Source organism: Canis lupus, chromosome 32 (genome assembly GCF_048164855.1).
Source record: "Canis lupus baileyi chromosome 32, mCanLup2.hap1, whole genome shotgun sequence".
NCBI classification, from domain to species: Eukaryota; Metazoa; Chordata; class Mammalia; order Carnivora; family Canidae; genus Canis; species Canis lupus.
In genome coordinates, this window is record NC_132869.1 from 15,562,408 (window position 1) to 15,582,019 (window position 19,612).

General features: G+C 40.6%; 1 long non-coding RNA gene across 10 annotated transcripts in view; it reads left to right on the plus strand.

Annotated features, from left to right (window-relative positions):
- LOC140622624 (uncharacterized) overlaps positions 1-19,612 on the plus strand; it is a 177,262-nt gene that overhangs the window by 148,128 nt on the left and 9,522 nt on the right. The window contains exons 8-9 of one of the 10 annotated variants that reach the window (XR_012022316.1): positions 16,221-16,369; positions 16,609-17,035. The exons of 8 other annotated variants lie outside the window; for them this stretch is intronic. This is a non-coding gene — a long non-coding RNA (uncharacterized lncRNA). Of the gene's footprint in view, positions 1-16,220; positions 16,370-16,608; positions 17,036-19,612 lie in introns of those variants that run through there. One more of the 10 variants, XR_012022314.1, reaches the window with a different exon arrangement.

Here is a 19,612-nt window from a genome sequence, read left to right on the forward strand (position 1 = left end):
TCTCACCAGTCCTTCGTGATTTCTTGGCAGTTCCATCTCCTATTTGTGTTTATGCTACTGGTTCTTACTGACTACAAACCTGGAATACGGGTGCCTGAGGTCTTCAGGTATTTTCGGATTGCTTCAAGCTTGTTTTTCCTCACATGAGGGAATCATATTTGAGGAAAAGAATCTAGGTCTTCCCCAGGGTAGAAGAGAGAAAGTACAGAAAGAGGAGAAAGAAGGAAAACATCCCCTACCACCGGCATGCTTTGCTCGGCAGAAGGCTGGCTTCACATGGCCCTAAGCAGCACTCGCTCCCTATTCTTACCCTCCTCAGTGACCTATTCTGCTGGATCCGTGGTGCTCATGAAGTCAGATCGCAGACATTATACTCACATAACCATCTTCCCTCTATTGCAGGGTCACAGGCACTTACCCCAACCCAAGCTAGACCCACGCCAGTTTAAGCAGGTAGAATGGTGTCAATAGTGAGAGGGGAAATGGCTTTTTAAACTCACAGAATGTCAGGGAGCTCTTTCTTGTCACCACTCAAGGGCTTTAGGATCCTTCTTGGTTCACTGCCTTTTCTATTGCTTTTTATGCAACTGTGAATAATACTCTTGAGTGAGAATATTTTTGAGTGAAAGGACACTCTGTATAACTACTGAATTGGTCAGTGTGGTGACTTTAAAATAGGTCCTAAAATCCTTAGCTATCTCTTCCCCATTTCCATATATGAACTTAATTATCCTTCCCTTGAGTGGGAGCTGGACTCCCACTAGTGGCTAGCTCCTTACACATAATGAGGCAGAAATGATGGTGTGTGGTGTCTGAAATCGGGACACAAAAGGTATTGCAACCTCCTCTTGTTCTCTTTTTTTGGATCATCTACTTGGGGCAGAACCTGTTTGCCTACTCAAGCAGCCTTATGGAAAGACTCATGTGGCTAAAAATTGAGGCCTCCTGCGAGTGAGTTGTCTGGAAGTGGACAGTCTGGCCCCAGGCAGGCCATCAGGTGAATGTAGCCCTCAATGACATCTTGGCTGCAAGCCCTAGAGAGTTCCTGAGCCAGACCACCCCATTAATCTGCTCCTGAATTCCTGACCACATAAACCGCAGTAACTGATAGGAAATGTTTATTGTTTTAACACACTAAATTTTGGGGCAATTTGTTATGTAGCAATAAATAAACAGATTTTTGGTCATGCTCATTTGGACTGGATTCGGATGCCAATGTCCTGGACTTTGAGTTGGTGACATAAAAGGATAAGGCTTTTGAGGGATCTTGGGAGATGAGTCCATTTTGCACATGGGAGGAAAATAAATAATTTTCGACCAGAAGACAGCTGTGGAAGTTTTAATATAAGTCCCTATTTTTTTTTCTTTTTATGCTCCTTTCTTCAAAGGTGGGGACTTCTCCTTCCCCAGCCATAAATAACTAATACAATTAACTTGTTCAGGGTGGATTTATGGGTTTGCAACCTGTGCAGTTGCAGGAGCCTCTTGCTTAGATAGGCCTTGTACTTGGCTTCATGCTCATTGTTGCACTTTAAACTTAATAATTTTTGAGCAAGAGACCCACATTCTGCTTGTAATTCTAATTAGGACCCACACATCATGTGGCTACTCCTGAGCTTCTGTTTCTGCTCTTATCTTTAGGTCACTGGCCTTTCTTGATAGTTGGCTTTATTTTTGTCCTCAAAGCCCTGTGAGCTCACTTTCCATGGCCTTGGGAATATGGGAAATGGCTCTTCATTTCACTTTACCAGTAGGAAAAAACCGATTTTCTTCTGGTCCCTTGAGCCATCAGCCCAACTGGTGATTCCACAATTCTGAGGTAAAGATAGTCAGTGAATGTCTATGGTCAGTATCTTATGGTCCCATGTAATTCTTCCTGGGCTCAGGTATCACTCCACTTAGCAATTCTGATTCTCCCCATCTCTTCTCAGCCTCTGTTCCCTTATGGGGTCACAGAGCATCCAAAAACCTGTTGTTTCACCCTTTCATCTGGGCTGCCAACATGCCATCCAGACTGAGCAATGTGAGCCATGGTCAAGGTCACATAGGCAAGCACTGGAAGCACCCAGGAAGCTGGAGGGTAATGCTGGTGGCATGCATCACCACAGGATCAACTTGGGCAAATATCTCTTAGGTTACTTTGGAAAAGTTGCTATGAGACATTATCACTTGAAGAGGAACCAGAGCTTCTTCTCATCTGTCAACTTTGATAAACTGTGGACTTTACTCAGTGAGTAGACATGAGTAAATGCTGCCAAAGACGAGACTGGAGCTGCTCCTATCAGTGACATGGTGTGATTGGGCTGCTGCAAAGTTTTGGGAAGGGGAAAGCTCCTCGAACAGCCTGTCATCCTGAAGGCCAAATTCTTCAGTAGAAGAGCTGAGAAGATTATTAGGGATATATGTGGGTGGGGAGTGGAAGGGCTGCTTTCTGGTAGTTTGAAGCCACATGAAGGGAGTTTCATTAAATGCTAACAAATGCTTTTGTCTTCTGGTCTGGGTGTAAGTTCCTTAGCACCCCTACCTCCCTTCCTGTACATTGGAAACCTACCTAAAAGATTCCAGGAGTCAGGGTATGAGGGCCTGATCTCCTCTGCCAGCAACCTTCAGAAAGTCTGCAAGGGATAGCGCCAGCCCTTAGAGGACTCGGCTCATTATCTAACTAGAACATTTTCATTATAAAGTGAGAATGATACCTGTGAACAAAACAAAACTTGCTGTTTCTTTTTTCTCTCCAGTTATTTCCCTTCCCTTTTCCAGGGATCACACTTTTCTTCACTATCTGGGAAGTACCTTTCCAAGTTTCTGAATCAGAGCATTCTTTGATAACATTAGCATTTAATTTAATTACAGTGAAGTATTACTTGTATCCAGGTTGGACACATTCTTAAATCCATAACATTTCTACTTGGCAGAAGAAGAGACCTAAGTTCTTTTCTTTTTAATAAATTTATTTTTTATTGGTGTTCAATTTGCCAACATACAGAATAACACCCAGTGCTCATCCCGTCAAGTGCCCCCCTCAGTGCCCGTCACCCATTCCCCCCATCCCCCGCCCTCCTCCCACTCCACCACCCCTAGTTTGTTTCCCAAAGTTAGGAGTCTCATATTCTGTCTCCCTTTCTGATATTTCCCACACATTTCTTACCCTTCCCTTATATTCCCTTTCACTATTATTTATATTCCCCAAATGAATGAGAACATATAATGTTTGTCCTTCTCCGATTGACTTACTTCACTCAGCATAATACCCTCCAGTTCTATCCACGTCAAAGCAAATGGTGGGTATTTGTCATTTCTAATGGCTGAGTAATATTCCATTGTATACATAAACCACATCTTCTTTATCCACTCATCTTTCGTTGGACACCGAGGCTCCTTCCACAGTTTGGCTATTGTGGACATTGCTGCTAGAAACATCGGGGTGCAGGTGTCCCGGCATTTCATTGCATCTGAATCTTTGGGGTAAATCCCCAACAGTGCAATTGCTGGGTCGTAGGGCAGGTCTATTTTTAACTCTTTGAGGAACCTCCACACAGTTTTCCAGAGTGGCTGCACCAGTTCACATTCCCACCAACAGTGTAAGAGGGTTCCCTTTTCTCCGCATCCTCTCCAACATTTGTGGTTTCCTGCCTTGTTAATTTACCCCATTCTCACTGGTGTGAGGTGGTATCTCATTGAGGTTTTGATTTGTATTTCCCTGATGGCAAGTGATGCAGAGCATTTTCTCATGTGCATGTTGGCCATGTCTATGTCTTCCTCTGTGAGATTTCTCTTCATGTCTTTAGCCCATTTCATGATTGGATTGTTTGTTTCTTTGGTGTTGAGTTTAAGAAGTTCTTTATAGATCTTGGAAACTAGCCCTTTATCTGATATGTCATTTGCAAATACCTTCTCCCATTCTGTAGGTTGTCTTTTAGTTTTGTTGACTGTATCCTTTGCTGTGCAAAAGCTTCTTATCTTGATGAAGTCCCAATAGCTCATTTTTGCTTTTGTTTCTTTTGCCTTCGTGGATGTATCTTGCAAGAAGTTACTGTGGCCAAGTTCAAAAAGGGTGTTGCCTGTGTTCTCCTCTAGGATTTTGATGGAATCTTGTCTCACATTTAGATCTTTCATCCATTTTGAGTTTATCTTTGTGTATGGTGAAAGAGAGTGGTCTAGTTTCATTCTTCTGCATGTGGATGTCCAATTTTCCCAGCACCATTTATTGAAGAGACTGTCTTTCTTCCAATGGATAGTCGTTCCTCCTTTATCGAATATTAGTTGACCATAAAGTTCAGGGTCCACTTCTGGGTTCTCTATCCTGTTCCATTGATCTATGTGTCTGTTTTTGTGCCAGTACCACACTGTCTTGATTACCACAGCTTTGTAGTACAACCTGAAATCTGGCATTGTTATGCCCCCAGCTATGGTTTTCTTTTTTAAAATTCCCCTGGCTATTCGGGGTCTTTTCTGATTCCACAAAAATCTTAAAATAATTTGTTCTAACTCTTTGAAGGAAGTCCATGGTATTTTGATAGGGATTGCATTAAACGTGTAAATTGCCCTGGGTAACATTGACATTTTCACAATATTAATTCTGCCAATCCATGAACATGGAATATTTTTCCATCTCTTTCTGTCTTCCTCAATTTCTTTCAGAAGTGTTCTATAGTTTTTAGGGTATAGATCCTTTACCTCTTTGGTTAGGTTTATTCCTAGGTATCTTATGCTTTTGGGTGCAATTGTAAATGGGATTGACTCCTTAATTTCTCTTTCTTCAGTCTCATTGTTAGTGTATAGAAATGCCACTGATTTCTGGGCATTGATTTTGTATCCTGCCATGCTACCAAATTGCTGTATGAGTTCTAGCAATCTTGAGGTGGAGACTTTTGTGTTTTCTATGTAGAGTATCATGTCATCGGCGAAGAGGGAGAGTTTGACTTCTTCTTTGCCAATTTGAATGCCTTTAATGTCTTTTTGTTCCCTGATTGCTGAGGCTAGGACTTCCAGTACTATGTTGAATAGCAGTGGTGAGAGTGGACATCCCTGTCTTGTTCCTGATCTTAGGGGAAAGGCTCCCAGTGCTTCCCCATTGAGAATGATATTTGGTATGGGCTTTTCGTAGATGGCTTTTAAGATGTTGAGGAATGTTCCCTCTATCCCTACACTCTGAAGAGTTTTGATCAGGAATGGATGCTGTATTTTGTCAAATGCTTTCTCTGCATCTAATGAGAGGCTCGTATGGTTCTTGGTTTTTCTCTTGCTGATATGATGAATCACATTGATTGTTTTATGAGTGTTGAACCAGCCTTGTGTCCCGGGGATAAATCCTACTTGGTCATGGTGAATAATTTTCTTAATGTATTGTTGGATCCTATTGGCCAGTATCTTGTTGAGAATTTTTGCATCCATGTTCATCAGGGATATTGGTCTGTAATTCTCCTTTTTGGTGGGGTCTTTGTCTGGTTTTGGAATTAAGGTGATGCTAGCCTCATAGAACGAATTTGGAAGTACTCCATCTCTTTCTATCTTTCCAAACAGCCTTAGTAGAATAGGTATGGTTTCTTTTTTAAACGTTTGATAGAATTCCCCAGGGAAGCCATCTGGTCCTGGACTTTTGTGTCTTGGGAGGTTTTTGATGACTGCTTCAATTTCCTCCCTGGTTATTGGCCTGTTCAGGTTTTCTATTTCTTCCTGTTCCAGTTTTAGTAGTTTGTGGCTTTCCAGGAATGCGTCCATTTCTACTAGATTGCCTAATTTATTGGCGTATAGCTGTTCATAATATGTTTTTAAAATCGTTTTTATTTCCTTGGTGTTGGTAGTGATCTCTCCTTTCTCATTCATGATTTTATTAATTTGAGTCTTCTCTCTATTCTTTTTATAAGGCTAGCTAATGGTTTATCTATCTTATTAATTCTTCCAAAGAACCAACTCCTGGTTCTGTTGATCTGTTCCATAGTTCTTCTGGTCTCGATTTCATTGAGTTCTGCTCGAATCTTTATTAACTCTCTACTTCTGCTGGGTGTAGGCTCTATTTGCTGTTTTTTCTCTAGCTCCTTTATGTGTAAGATTAGCTTTTGTATTTGAGTTCTTTCCAGTTTTTCAGTGGATGCTTGTATTGCGATGTATTTCCCCCTTAGGACTGCTTTTGCTGCATCTCAAAGATTTTGAACGGTTATATCTTCATTCTCATTAGTTTCCATGAATCTTTTTAATTCTTCCTTAATTTCCTGGTTGACCCTTTCATCTTTTAGCAGGATGGTCCTTAACCTCCATGTGTTTGAGGTCCTTCCAAACTTCTTGTTGTGATTTAGTTCTAATTTCAAGGCATTATGGTCTGAGAATATGCAGGGGACGATCCCAATCTTTTGGTATCAGTTCAGACCCGAAGACCTAAGTTCTTATAGGCTAGCAGTTCACTCGTTTTGAGAAGATTCAGAGCTTCCCTACAGTGTCAACAAATGGGGTGGTTGTTGAAAATTGTATTATCTTAGCTCCTGAGTTACTACTCCATTGATTAATAGCTCTCAAGCAGAGATTTATAGTGTGAATGTCTTCTCTACTCTGGTCTCAGTGTTGTAGAATTTCCTACACATGCTCAGAAATACTGCAAACATCATAACGTCAGAGCTTAGGCCGTTACTTTATCTCCAGCACTTTTTATTATGACCAATGTATGTTAACTTGCAAAATGTTGACACTGGAGCTGTTTGACACTTGGAGTCTGACTGGAGAATTGTAGCCATGAGTAGTTTTTCTGGTTGAACTAACTATAAGCCATTTGACTTCTTCTTCAGAGCAAGCTAATTAGAAAATAGGACATAGTTTCAGAGATGATGGTAATGTTTAAACTTTCCTCTCTTCCTTACGATTATTCCAAATCTCTTTTGACATGGAGATGTCAAGAAGATGTCTGGGTACACATTAAGAAGAGACTCAGAGGAACTTAGAAGCTTTTGGAGATCAGAGAGGGTTGAAGGACTCATTAAAAAAGTAAAATTTGTCCAAATTTTCATGAGGGGCCATCCAGCCTTAATTAGGTCAATATATATTCAGGCCCATATATAGGATAAAACCTAATTATTTTAGCTAGCATAGTGACAGACACAGATGCATTTCTCGGATCCTCCTTCAAGAAAGGACTTGCTGCTCAAGCGTGGTTCGCTGGCAGCCTCCTGCTGTTTATTTCTTTAGGTCCATGTCAGCCTTTGAGCTGGCACTCCCCAAATGGGCAATCTTTGCTTCAGAGTTTCTTACTGGGCAGGCTGAAGCTTTGTCCAATACACATTATGGGCTCTTTTTCTTTCTGCTCAATCCTACTTCTCCCTTTTCTTTTCATGAGTATTATTCTTCAATCTGCATTCTTAGTTCTTTCTCAACACCTGCTTCCCAGAGGACCTCACTGACACAGTGGTTCCAGGAGTGCTAGAGGAAAACAGGTGGTAAGATGAGGTTTTGGGCTTGGATCACTCAGTGCCTGATTGGCAATGAGAATCCTATCCCAGGTGGTATGTGGGGGGCACAGATTAGTGTCTGGCATAAGATGTTGGCCCAATTGCAAAAACTTTCTCTGCTGAATTGAGACGATGTTCCATTGCGATGGTTTAGGCATTTGTAAAAAGATAAGGGAAAAAAATTCATACAAGGAGAATAGAATTTTCTGATTGTTATTAAGTAGCATTGATGCTTGTTAGAGGGATTATGAAAAGCTGAAGGCAGTTAAAAATTGGTAACTAAGGATATCAGAAGTCCTTTTTGGTAGCTTAAAAAGAGGCCTTTATCTTCAGCATTGGAAGAGAAGAAACAGACCAAACGCAGGGTTAAATAGAATCCAGAGCTTCAAACATAACTGGTTATGTGGCTGAAGCATGTCTGTTATGCCAAAGTTAGGATTCTGCTTGAGAAAACTGTCCCCATCCTAACACATGTGAAGGGGATATTCTGTTGCTGTCTCCCAGATGTTGGCTCTCCAAACTCCTCTGGATTTTCAGAGCTTTTAGAGGTGGTCCCTTTCCCTACTAAGAACTAATATACAACCCTTTCATATGAGGAGCCATTTCTGGCCATTCTTCTGTAAGCTCACAGGCTTCTCTCTAGCCTCAACAAGATATGGGCGGAACCTCTTATCTTGGATGCTTGGCCTATAACTAGGATCATATCATAGCATGTCCCAGATGGGATGTCCTAGATCTTATAATAAGGGAGGAATGATATTATACTCTATAGGAGCTACAAGATCTAGTCTGCATGTACCACCAGAAGCTAGGGGAGTACTCATGGTACTGAAATTTGACGGTTCTTTAGGGGCCAGAACATAACATTGCATATGAGAAAGTTTATTGGCTTGGAGGCACTTTCTTAGGACAGATGATTTACTACCTTGGCAATGACTCACTGTTAGGATGGCTTCTAGAAGTAAGAGAAAATGATGGCCCATGCTGACTGAAGTGGATATGCCAGAATTGCCATTGCAGGTATCAGAAGAAGAAAACAAAAGTCTCAGGGAAGTGGACTTGCTGGAGTGGAGATATTATATAAGTCCAGAAGATCCACCACTGGATTATATTCCATGGAAAGGGGCTGAGGACACACCTCATTTTCCAAAGCTATTGGGAAGGCACTTGTAAAAGATATACTAGCACCATTAAGAATTTCACTGGTAGTTCTCCTTTGAAGATTAAGCCTGGTGGTAGAAGAAACTTTAGCAGAAGTTAACTCATTGATTGCAACTCATACTAGGTGTCATATTACAAATTTATGAATGGTGCTTAAGCCCATATTCCTGGTAACACAAAAGACTGCCATCCTTTAATGGACTCCAAAACAAGAGAGGCATTGCAACATGTCCAGGTTGCAGCACAAGCCGCCCTGTTTCTTGGGCTATTTGATCCAACAAAGCCTTTCAGTATGAAAATAAAAATGCAGACCCCTGTTGTTCTGGAGCAAGGCCATAGTACCTTTGGCAAAACAGCTTTTGACACCCCAGTAGTGCCTTGTAGAGACAGAATACTTGGCCATTGGACCACTGAGTAACCATAGGTTCAGAATTTCCCATCATCCATAAGGTCTTGTTGAACCGCCAACTCATAAAATCAGGTGTATACCTAGCAGTTTTTCACTGTGAATTGGAAGTGGTACATGTGGAATCTAGAACAAGTAGGACCAGGAAGCACAAACAATCTATGAGTTAAGTAGTCCAGAGCCCCACAGTAGTCACCAGAGTTGCACCAGCAGCCCTTTCCTTACCACACATCTGTGGTGTTGGACATATTGTACCACCCAGAAGCAGTGGCTTAGTAGAGTGTTGGAACAATCTGCTGAAGGTGCTGCTGATACACAGGTCAGAGGAAACACTGTGAGGATATAATGCCATCCTCCAGAATGCAGGATGGCAGCATATCCTCAGAATGCAGGGCACACACACATTATGAGAACCCTCTATGTGGGGCTTGTCCCTCAAAGAAAGAATACATGGATCCAGGAACCAATTAAAGAAGATGGATTGAAATATATTTTTATACAAATTTATTTTAAAAAAAGGAGGCTTGGAACTCCTGGGTGGCTCAGTGGTTGAGCATCAGCCTTCAGCTCAGGGCGTGATCCCAGGGTCCTGGGACTGAGTCCCACATCAGGCTCACTGTGGGAAGCCTGCTTCTCTCTCTGCCTGTCTCTGCCTCTGTCTCTGTGTCTCTCATGAATAAATAAATAAAATCTTAAAAAAAGGAAAAAGGAGGCTTATTAAAGAAATTAATGGTTAAAAAGGAAATGTTTATCCAATGACAATGAAGGACAGTTCCCTGGTATTGCTAGAGTGCTAAATTTATATATATGCCTTTTGTTTCTGGATTATTTACATTTTGCATTCACTTACATGAGAGTGTCTAATGTATCAAAGGTAATGGAAAAGGATTTAAGGTATAATCTCTGAAAGAAATAAAATTTCATTTTTCAAACTATGTTGTATAAGGGAGATTTCATTGATGCAAAGAGTACATCTCTGTGAATTTTTTAATTAGATGGCAAATGAAGACTTTGGGCTCTCCCTCTCTGGTAACAAAATGTTAATACTGTCATGCTTTCCCCCTTCTTCTTCCCTCAGCTGCCCAATAAGAAACCCCATATTAAGACCTATTCCTATCAAGAAGTTTTCTCGGATTGCACCAGGGAAGTACCGTGTCTCACCTCTTCATTCTTAGCAAACCTGTTCCACATACCTGGCATTTAGTTAGGAAAAATTTTATTAATTAATTAGGATTATCTTTCATCTCTTCAAATCAGTTTTTTAAAATTTTTTTAAAGATTTTATTTATTTATTCATCACACACACACACACACACACACACACACACACACACACACACAAACACAGAGGCAGAGACACAGACAGAGAGAGAAGCAGGCTCCATGCAGGGAGCCCGACGAGGGACTCGATCCCAGGTCTCCAGGATCACACCCCGCTGAGCCACCCGGGCTGCCCCTTCAAATCAGTTTTAAGTGATTCCAAGACAGGACTGTTTCATTTATATTTTTATTTTTCATTTTATATCTGCTCAGTGTTTGAGAAAGAGAAAACACTCAGCATACGCAATTTACTTTTCTTGTTTGGAGCAGCCATTCTTTGCCCATAACATGGGCCAGAAAGGAGCTTTGTTTTTTAAAGGGAAGATTTCATTCAATTATTGTTCAAGTGTTTAATACGTACCTTAGTTAGTATGCAGATATACAACCTTAGCTAGTTCCCTTTACCTCTCTGGCCTTTAGTTCCTCATTTGTAAATTAAGGAAAATAGATTATATAATTAAAGTCAACTAACATTTATTAAATACTTCCTATGACCCAGGCACCTGAGTAAGTAATTTAGATGTACTATTTTATTCAATTCTCATCTTCTATAAGTGAATTCCCTAGTTTAAAAAATTGTAATTAATTGCCCACAATCTTCAGCTAGTAAGTAGTAGTGCAGGGCTTGAATCCAATCCTGAATAACTTCTAAACCCATGCTACACTATCTTGTCTCAGTTTTAAAAGCTGGTGAACTACCAGGGTTTTTTCCAACTCTAGAATTTCATAAATCTAGAAGTGCTGAGGTGGAGCAAGTCAACATCATCTCTCTGTATCTAGTGGCTTCTTGAACACAAAGAGAGAGATGAGAGCTCTACTGTTTTGTGAACATTGCTTCTGGGTCTTCTTTTAGGGTTTTAGGAAACATTAGGCAACTGACACACAGAGGAAGGCCAAATATTAGCAGAACTACAAAGAACCAGAATAGCTAAATGTATTATTAAAGTAGTTTGACTCAAGGTTACACATGATTCTTATTTCAGCCTATAATGAATCCTCTTTTCTCACATAGCAAAAGATTAACCTGAGTTCTTTCCAGAAACTTCTAGTGCCTTAGCGTTGTTATTGGGAAATGAATGATCATGCAACCTCAAACCTTGGTGGGATAAGTTGATACAGTATAAGTAGAGACAGTAAGTACTAAAATTATGATACAGAATTAGAGGATATAGAAGGCATATGGAGATTTGGTTGAGTGGATAAATCCATTTTTGTTAGTTTGTTGTTTTAACTAGTTCCTGAGGAAGCCAATAAGCTAATATTACTGTGTAAGTTCAAGCCTGTGCCAGGTGCTGTGGAGAACACAGAACTCTTAAAAATGGCCTCTGCCTTCAAGTAGCTTATATATAGTAGCTCAGATTAACAGATATGAATACATGAAAACTTAGTGAACAATATAGCATTATGCATGATTAAAGGTTAAGTTCTATCTAAGGGAACTTAAGGGCTTGAGGTTCCCAAATCAGCCGTTGGGGCTGCCATACTGAGATTCCCTCCTAGGAATGGTCTGCTTAGGGCAATTATGATAGTATTTGGGTGGTATGACTCTAGACAGGATCAGAGGTGGTCACATGTCCTCAAAGCAGCCAGTGTACAAGCTAGCCAGCTATCTATAATAGGGCCTGGTAGAAACAACAAAACAACAATAAATCAATTGACCTGAATCAGAATCTCCTGAGAGTTTGCAAGAGGAAATCATGAGACACTGAAGTATTGCAAGCTGAGAGCAGAGTCTCATGTTCCTTCCTTCTTTTTCTCCTTGGGAGATGGAAGTAAATGAGGGAACAAATTCTGATTCAACAAAACTTTGACATTGGGGAGAGAAAGATGGAATGCAGAGGGTGAGGAAGCCATTTGGTAGAGAGACATAGACACCTGGAAAGTTGCTAAGTGACCTTGATGACTGATCACCTTATATGTCCTAATGAAGACTTGTGAAATTCTTCCCAGAGTTAACATGGATGGACGCATAGTCAACTAAGGTCTGAATTTTGCTTGTTCTTGGACTCCTATGATTGCCCATTCTTTCAATGAGCCCAGAATTATTTGAAGTAATTGGAACGAGTTTCTATTTCTTGGAACCAGATAAACCTAACTAGAATAGTACAATAGGAGATTGGGGGGAGGGGAGTCAAAGCTATACATAGAGAAAGAGGTGTTTGATTTGTGGAGAGAGTCTACAGAGAAGACATATTTCTTTGTGATTTTCTTTTTATCTTCTGGAAAGGTTTATGGGTTCCAAAAATTCTGATGCATTTAGAGTTCCAATGATTCCAGAATTTGCTACCATTTATCCACAACTGACAATGCACTGATTGTTCTCATGTGCAAAACGATAGGCTTGTTAGGTTTGAGCTAAAAGTCAGAACTTCTTTTGGTTAGATGTGGAATATTTTTGTACATTGTGCCTTTAACCCTTAATAGTATGGCTCCAATTGTATCTATTATCAAAGCATCAAAAGGATATTTCTGAAAATTAGCATTTTTTAAGAGCAGTAGAGCTGATGGTCTTTAAATTTTTTTCCTCAAGGATTAAAATTTCTGATGTTCAAAGAAATCCATGAGAGTGATTACTTTGTACAGATCCTCAAGGAGAAGACTGTCCTTAGGTGAGGAATATCTCATCTAAGTATAAGTGAGCCACAAAGGTAACAAAGTTGGCAAGGAGCCCTGTAGCACATTCTGAGCCCCATGGGTCCCATCTTGCCTAGAGTTTGATAATTGCAAAGAAAGCTCAATTAACAACTGCTATCCCCTCTGTTTGACAAAGATGAAAAGCTTAGCAATACTGAGGGTGGAGAAGGCAGGTTTTGCTTCCTCTTGACAGATTAAATTCCAGGCAATCTGGTGAGAGGGGAAAGAAGGAAGGTCTGAAATAAAAACAGAGTCCCTTTAATTTTGAAAATGGTAGAATAAAATTAAAATAGCAGAACAAGATCCAGTCCCAGAGGCACATAGTTTGTGACATGAACACCAACGAAATAGACAAGGTAAAATAACAACAGGAAAATGTGGGAGTAATATGGAAGGACCTTATCTGCTACCCCACATTATTTACTTGTAAACTCCCTACACTCAGCCTTAGCGCTAAGTGTGGACCATACAAAGTCTGGAATTGGAGGTGTGTGGGGATTATTTGCTAGCTTTGTTACTTTTGACTGATTTCTCTCCCCTGAGCTGGCACAGGCACACAAACTCTTCTCAAGGTGTTCAGGACAGGACTCTACATTGAAGACAGGGTGTCCAGCCTGGCCAAGATGGTTATAGTGTGGAGCAGAGTATTCCATGAAGGCTTAGGAGCCATTGGGACTCTTTTGTACTTCTTCCATAAAATGGTAGATTTCTCTGCCTAAGAAAAGTCTTATTTAATTAGAGAAGAAGCAGCCAGGGAATTGTGAAAAAGAAATGCTAGATACAAGTAGTTCATGCTTTGTTGTGAATCCAGGCAGGTGAGATGAACAACTGAGAGTGGAAAGAAAAGGTGCCATGGGGGAACAATGAGAAGAAATCCTGTTCAGCCTGTCCGGCAGTAAAGAAATAAACTTTAATCAAACACTAGAATCTGCTCAGCCTGGATCAGTACCTCAGGAGGCATATTTAAGTAGGTTCTTCAGTCTAGATAGGAAGACAAAACATATTTGTGTATGTGTGCTTGTGTATATACATGTGTATGTATAAATTTTATAGAACACCATAAAATCAAAAGTAGCTTTGGTTGGTTTAGACAATTAGCGGTGCATGAATTCTGAAGGGAGGGATGTAACCAAGATTTAGAATAGTCAGAACATTCTGGGAACCACCTCATGGTCCCAAACTACCTTCTTTTGCCACTTAGCACTCTATCTCTACCCCCCTGAAATCAGTACAAGAAGGAGCACCTTGGAACATATCCTCTCTTTTATGGACAAGTGCAATTTTTATAGAATATAGAGTTTGAGGAGGGCAGAGGGTAGGGCAGGAAATGTGGCTGGGATGTTAACAATAATGGTGATGGTTAATGTTGATGATGATAGCCAATGTTTAGGCATTGCTTCTAAGCAGTTTTAATGTGCTAAGAATTATATTTTCAACAAATCTATTAGGTGGCCATTATAACAACAACAACAACAACAACAACAATAATAAAATCAACAATAGTAACTGTCTTAGTCTTTCTTGGTTCCCAAGAAAACAGAAGCTCAGACAGGTTTCTCTATTATTTTATTAGGAAATGCAATCTCAGGTAGCAGGAGTAAAGGACCCAGGTGAATAATGCAGGCAAGGAGGGAGAGCCCATGTGAAGGTGCTATTTAATGGGCCACCAGTGTAATTAATTGCTCAAATCAGGGGACTACATCTCTGAGAAGTTATATAAATTGTGTCTCAGGGGATCCCTGGGTGGCGCAGCAGTTTGGCGCCTGCCTTTGGCCCAGGGCGCGATCCTGGAGACCCGGGATCAAATCCCACATCAGGCTCCCGGTGCATGGAGCCTGCTTCTCCCTCTGCCTGTGTCTCTGCCTCTCTCTCTCTCTCTGTGACTATCATAAAAAAAAAAAAAAAAAAAAAAATTGTGTCTCAGAACTGTCCTTGGGTGGGAAAAGGGAGATAGGGGAAGAATTTATCTACTGACCCTTGCTTTCCATTGTCAAGGGTATTAACTTCCCAGCATTTCCTGATTGTGCCTGTGGGCACCATTTAGGGTCCAGCAACAGCTTCAACAGGATAGCACTTGGGAGAGAGAAAGGAAAGAAGCAAGACTTGGGGAGAAGGTGAGAAGGTGAGGCGGTGTTGAGATGCAACTGCTTAAGAAAGATGCAGATAAGAAAGCATGCAGAGCTGGAAGGGATGGTGAAGTTTCAAGGACTTGGGTGGTACATAGGCAGGGTTTGATAGTTTCTCACTTGTATCACGCAGATGGTGTTCTCTGTGATATCCAGCACCCATATTACTAAGGCGATAAAGGGGATGGTTCTTTTCTTTTTCTACTGATGAGTGATGTGATGGAGAGTACCAACCTTGTTTTCCTTAAGCCTTGGAGGGTAGTGCTAATCTCTGAAATTCCTTTTGGGGTACAGTATTGTTTGTGAGTTACTATTTAGGCCAAGGCTGGGGCTGTGTTAGAGGCTTCCACTTGGCCTTTCCCATATGGTTCTTATCCCATAAGTTGGACAAAAAATGTGAATATTCTTCTAGGAGTAAGCATATCTATCCAATTATATACTTAGGAACTAGGGAATAACCATAGGACAGGTCTGAAGTCCTATTGAACCCTCTTTAAAATGATCTTTGTATGATCTCTATCATCACCTGGCCTCAATAGACATTCACCTTGCCCAGGGAGCTATTATCACATTTTGGGTTTCTTATTATTAGTGGCAGCTCAGTTCTTGTATCTCACAATCCTCAAAAAAATTTTCATATTCTGGACATTCCATTTCCTGGTGTACAGTTACCCTGATAAATAGCTTCAGATCATTTAGGGGAAGAACTGGGGAAGTATTCGTTGTAATAACTTATGTGGGTTACATGGTTTTCCTCAAGAGGATCAGGCTTCCTCTTCAGTCAACAGTTTCTGAATCTAAGAACAAGAAAATAAAAAATGTCTTAAAAGCTATGGAACTAGAACATTTCAAGGAGATTGCTATATATTTACCCAAACCAATTTCCTTCGCCTCCTAGCTGCATAGCCAAGTGACTTTTCTCTAGCAGTTGCTTGGGGCCATGTGACTGAGTTCTGAGCAACAGAATACAGGCAGTTTAATATACACTACATGTGCATGGAAAACTTATTTCATAAAAATTTCCCGCATGAGTTTCTGTCTTGTCATTTCACTCATCTCAGGGAACAGAACAGAGAGATGAGGGGCACCAAAGATGCAATTTGCCTGATTCCTGTCTTCGCCTTTGTCTTCTCTCAGTTGTCCAGTGATTCATGCTCTTTAGATGAGAGATGATTGAATTGGAGTAGGAGTCCTGGATCTGTCCCCTGGTTCTGTCTCCCGTCATCCCGAACAAGGCACACAACCTTGACTGTCTTAGTTATTTCATCTGTGAAAGGAAGCACTGGGTAAGGTGGTCTCTAAGCCTCTTCTCGTCCTTAGAATTTTATGAAAACTAAATATAACCTAAAATCAGTTCACTTAAGGAGCCAATGATGTATTTTGGAGGTTGCCCATCCCAGGGGTCTTTCATTTTAGCAGGTGTGAAAACCACTTCCTGGCTTGTCTTGTCTTGTTGGGGAGTTAGAACAGTCTCAGTCCTGACTCTAATGAATCCATTCCTTTCTCACTTTAAATTCTACTATAGATTGATGCTGGTCCTGAAGATTAGTTCGGAGCCTTGATATCCCAGGAAAATTGCAGCAAGGCAACCTGCTAAGATGTTCTTAATCTGTGGAAGAGTGCACAGCAGGCCCCTGGGGGGCTTATGTCCTCCAGAGAATATGATTGAACATTCGAGTAAAGTTTCCATGAATGGAACTTTTATGCTTAACATCCACTGAAATAACATTTTCTTTTTTGATCTTGAAGAAATCCTCGGAAGAACAAATAAAATGTTCACACCAAGGAAGAACACTTTATAATCATAATTATGTTACTCTAAAAGGCTATAATAAACTTTAAGCAAGTACTTCCTATTTTATTTTCACTGCAAACAATTTATAAGCTGAACTGTCCTCTTGACATGATAATGAAAGAGCAGTCACACATGTCAGCTGGGGCAATTATGTTCTTCAGATGTCTGCTGTAAGTATTGTATGATTCCTTCCTGCTGACACCTTATCAACTGTGACGTGCATATTAAAAAGAACACCCAAGAGAGCTAACTTTAAAATTCTGAGTACTTTCAAGAAGTTCCATCTGTATCAAAAAGCCTTGTATCTCATCTTCCAAGATAGTCTTTGCTATCTGATTTTTCTTGGGCCTCACATGGAAAAAAGAAAGAGAGAGAGAGAACAAAGCCCACACAGGAAAAATATATTTTGATAATAATCATCAGCCTAGTGATTCAGGGCCTAAAAATATACCTGGTTTATTATCTCAGTGAAGAAAAAATCTGGAGTCAGACAGATATGGGTTCCAATTTCAGCTCTGTCATTTCCTAGCCCTTTGACTTTGGTCAAGGGACAGACTCTTTGAGCTTCACATGTAAAAAGGAAAAGATAAAGATTGGATTACTCAGGTTTCAGAGAGACCTGAGTGAGAGAACAAGTGTGGGGGCAGTAAGCTTAAGGTCAGGTACTTGATCACTGAAATGTTAGTTCCTCCCTTTCTTGGAAATTTTTAGCAGGATCCAGAGGGTACCCGCTGTGTGCGTACTTTGAATATTACCTAGAGAGACCCCAAGCCCCATGGTGTTTTTCTTGAGGAGGAATGGAGGCTAAGAGGGTCAGAAAGCATTTTGCACCTCAGTTCAGTTCCAAAATTCTCAGCCTATAGTTTGCACATTTTTTTTTTCTCTTCCTTTCCTGTCCTCTTTTCTCAAGACCCAAACCATCTGGCCCAGTTCCTCAAAGCTTTCACTAGCTATTATTAGTGTCCACTGCCCCTCAGCCTCTCCATTGGTCAGTGTGAGCCTTAACTCTACCACTTACCAGCTTTATGGCCTTGGACAACTCATATTTGTCCTTCTCAGGTTTGTATTTTTCCATTTCCTAGTGAAGAAAATCACTACTTTGCGGTATTGTTGAGGAACTAGGGAAGGAGGAAGATTATAGATAATTTACACATAATTCCTAGCACATGGTAGCTACTCCTTTACACTTATTCTGGAGTCCAGCTGTATCAGTAAAGGATGGAAATAGGCTAGGCCTTTTTCTGGAAATAATAACCCAACTAAGTCACAGTGGGTTAAACTGCCTGAGAGTTCTATGATCCAGACCACGTTCTCCTGGTTTGCTTCTGAAAAATCTCCTGAGGCGGAGACTCTGGAAGTTTCACTGAGCTCAGGAGAGTCTTATCTCTGGCTCTCCCATCCCTGCTGCCCTTGTTTAGATAAACTGCCCTTGTGTAAAATTAATGTGGTATAATTTGTAGCTCCCTAAGCTATTCGATTGCACTTGTTAGCGCTTAATTTTCTGAGTGATTATAAATCGATCATTTGATGATCTGCTCCAGTGTCACCCAGGGTTTGTGACATTAAGCTGACTTATCTATCATTTTCAGGGTCATTCTTCTTTTCTCCTTTCTAATTTGGTAGAAAGTACTGACATTTGCTCTTTTCCCAAACGTGGAGATTTCTCTAATGGAATTTATTTAAAAATACCAAGTAGCAGCTTGACAGTGATGTCGCTCATTGATTTAAGTTTCCCATCACCACCAGCCCTTGTCCTGGAGTGACCTGGCATGTTAGAGGAGCCCCTGTTCTTGCAGATTTGGAGGTCTGTGGCAGAAAATCTTTAATTTAACTCTTATCTTCACTGTTTTCTGTCTTTGCTTTTAGAACCTTAGAGCACATAAACTACTAGAGTATAAATACTTTTTTTTTTTTTAAGTGAGAATACTCAATTAACTTCATCCGAGTGGGACCTGCAGTTATTAAAGGGCATTTTGTGTCTCTGTCACCTAAAAGGAAGGGCTGCTGCTGTTCTCCTGGAATAATCTGATGTGGCAGCTAGTTTGTTGCAGTGAATACTCACTGAGATCAAGTTGGGGAGAAACTCACCCATCTCTTGTTAATCAAGTAATGGCCAACATTTTTTGAGCACTTTCTATAAGCCAGGCACTGTGTTAAGCCCTTGATATGCACCTGCACTGAGAACATCTGTATGGATTAGATTCTATTACTATCCTTATTTTACTGATGAGCCTCAGTTTAGCTCCAAGCCCCATGTCATAGCAGGGTGAATGTGGCAAAATACAGGGTAGGGCTTCCAAACTTCACCTAGACAATGTGGTCTTTCTGTAATACCACCAGATATTAAAAACTTCAGAAATGGTCTGTAAAACCATAGATAGAGAATCTACATCTTAGCAATTGAAGTCACCTCTAAAGATCAACTTATCTAACCCCTCTTTTAAGGCAAGTTTTGACACCATTGACCTGTTCTAAGCTTTCAGATCCTTATTTGTAGAAGCTCTATTGTTGGGTATTGATAAAAGTTTGACCTGCAAGCAGCAAGGAAGAAAAGATGGGTAGTTGCAAGTCTTGCATTGGCTTTTTTCACTGACAAAAAGCATCTATTAGTTCTTACTTCGTGCTTACTCATAAGGGCACACTGTAAAGTCCATGGTGTATGATGAACATATGGGTTGTGTTTATATAAACATAAAAAGTGTCTGAACAGGGTGCAGAGTAGAGTGAATGGTAT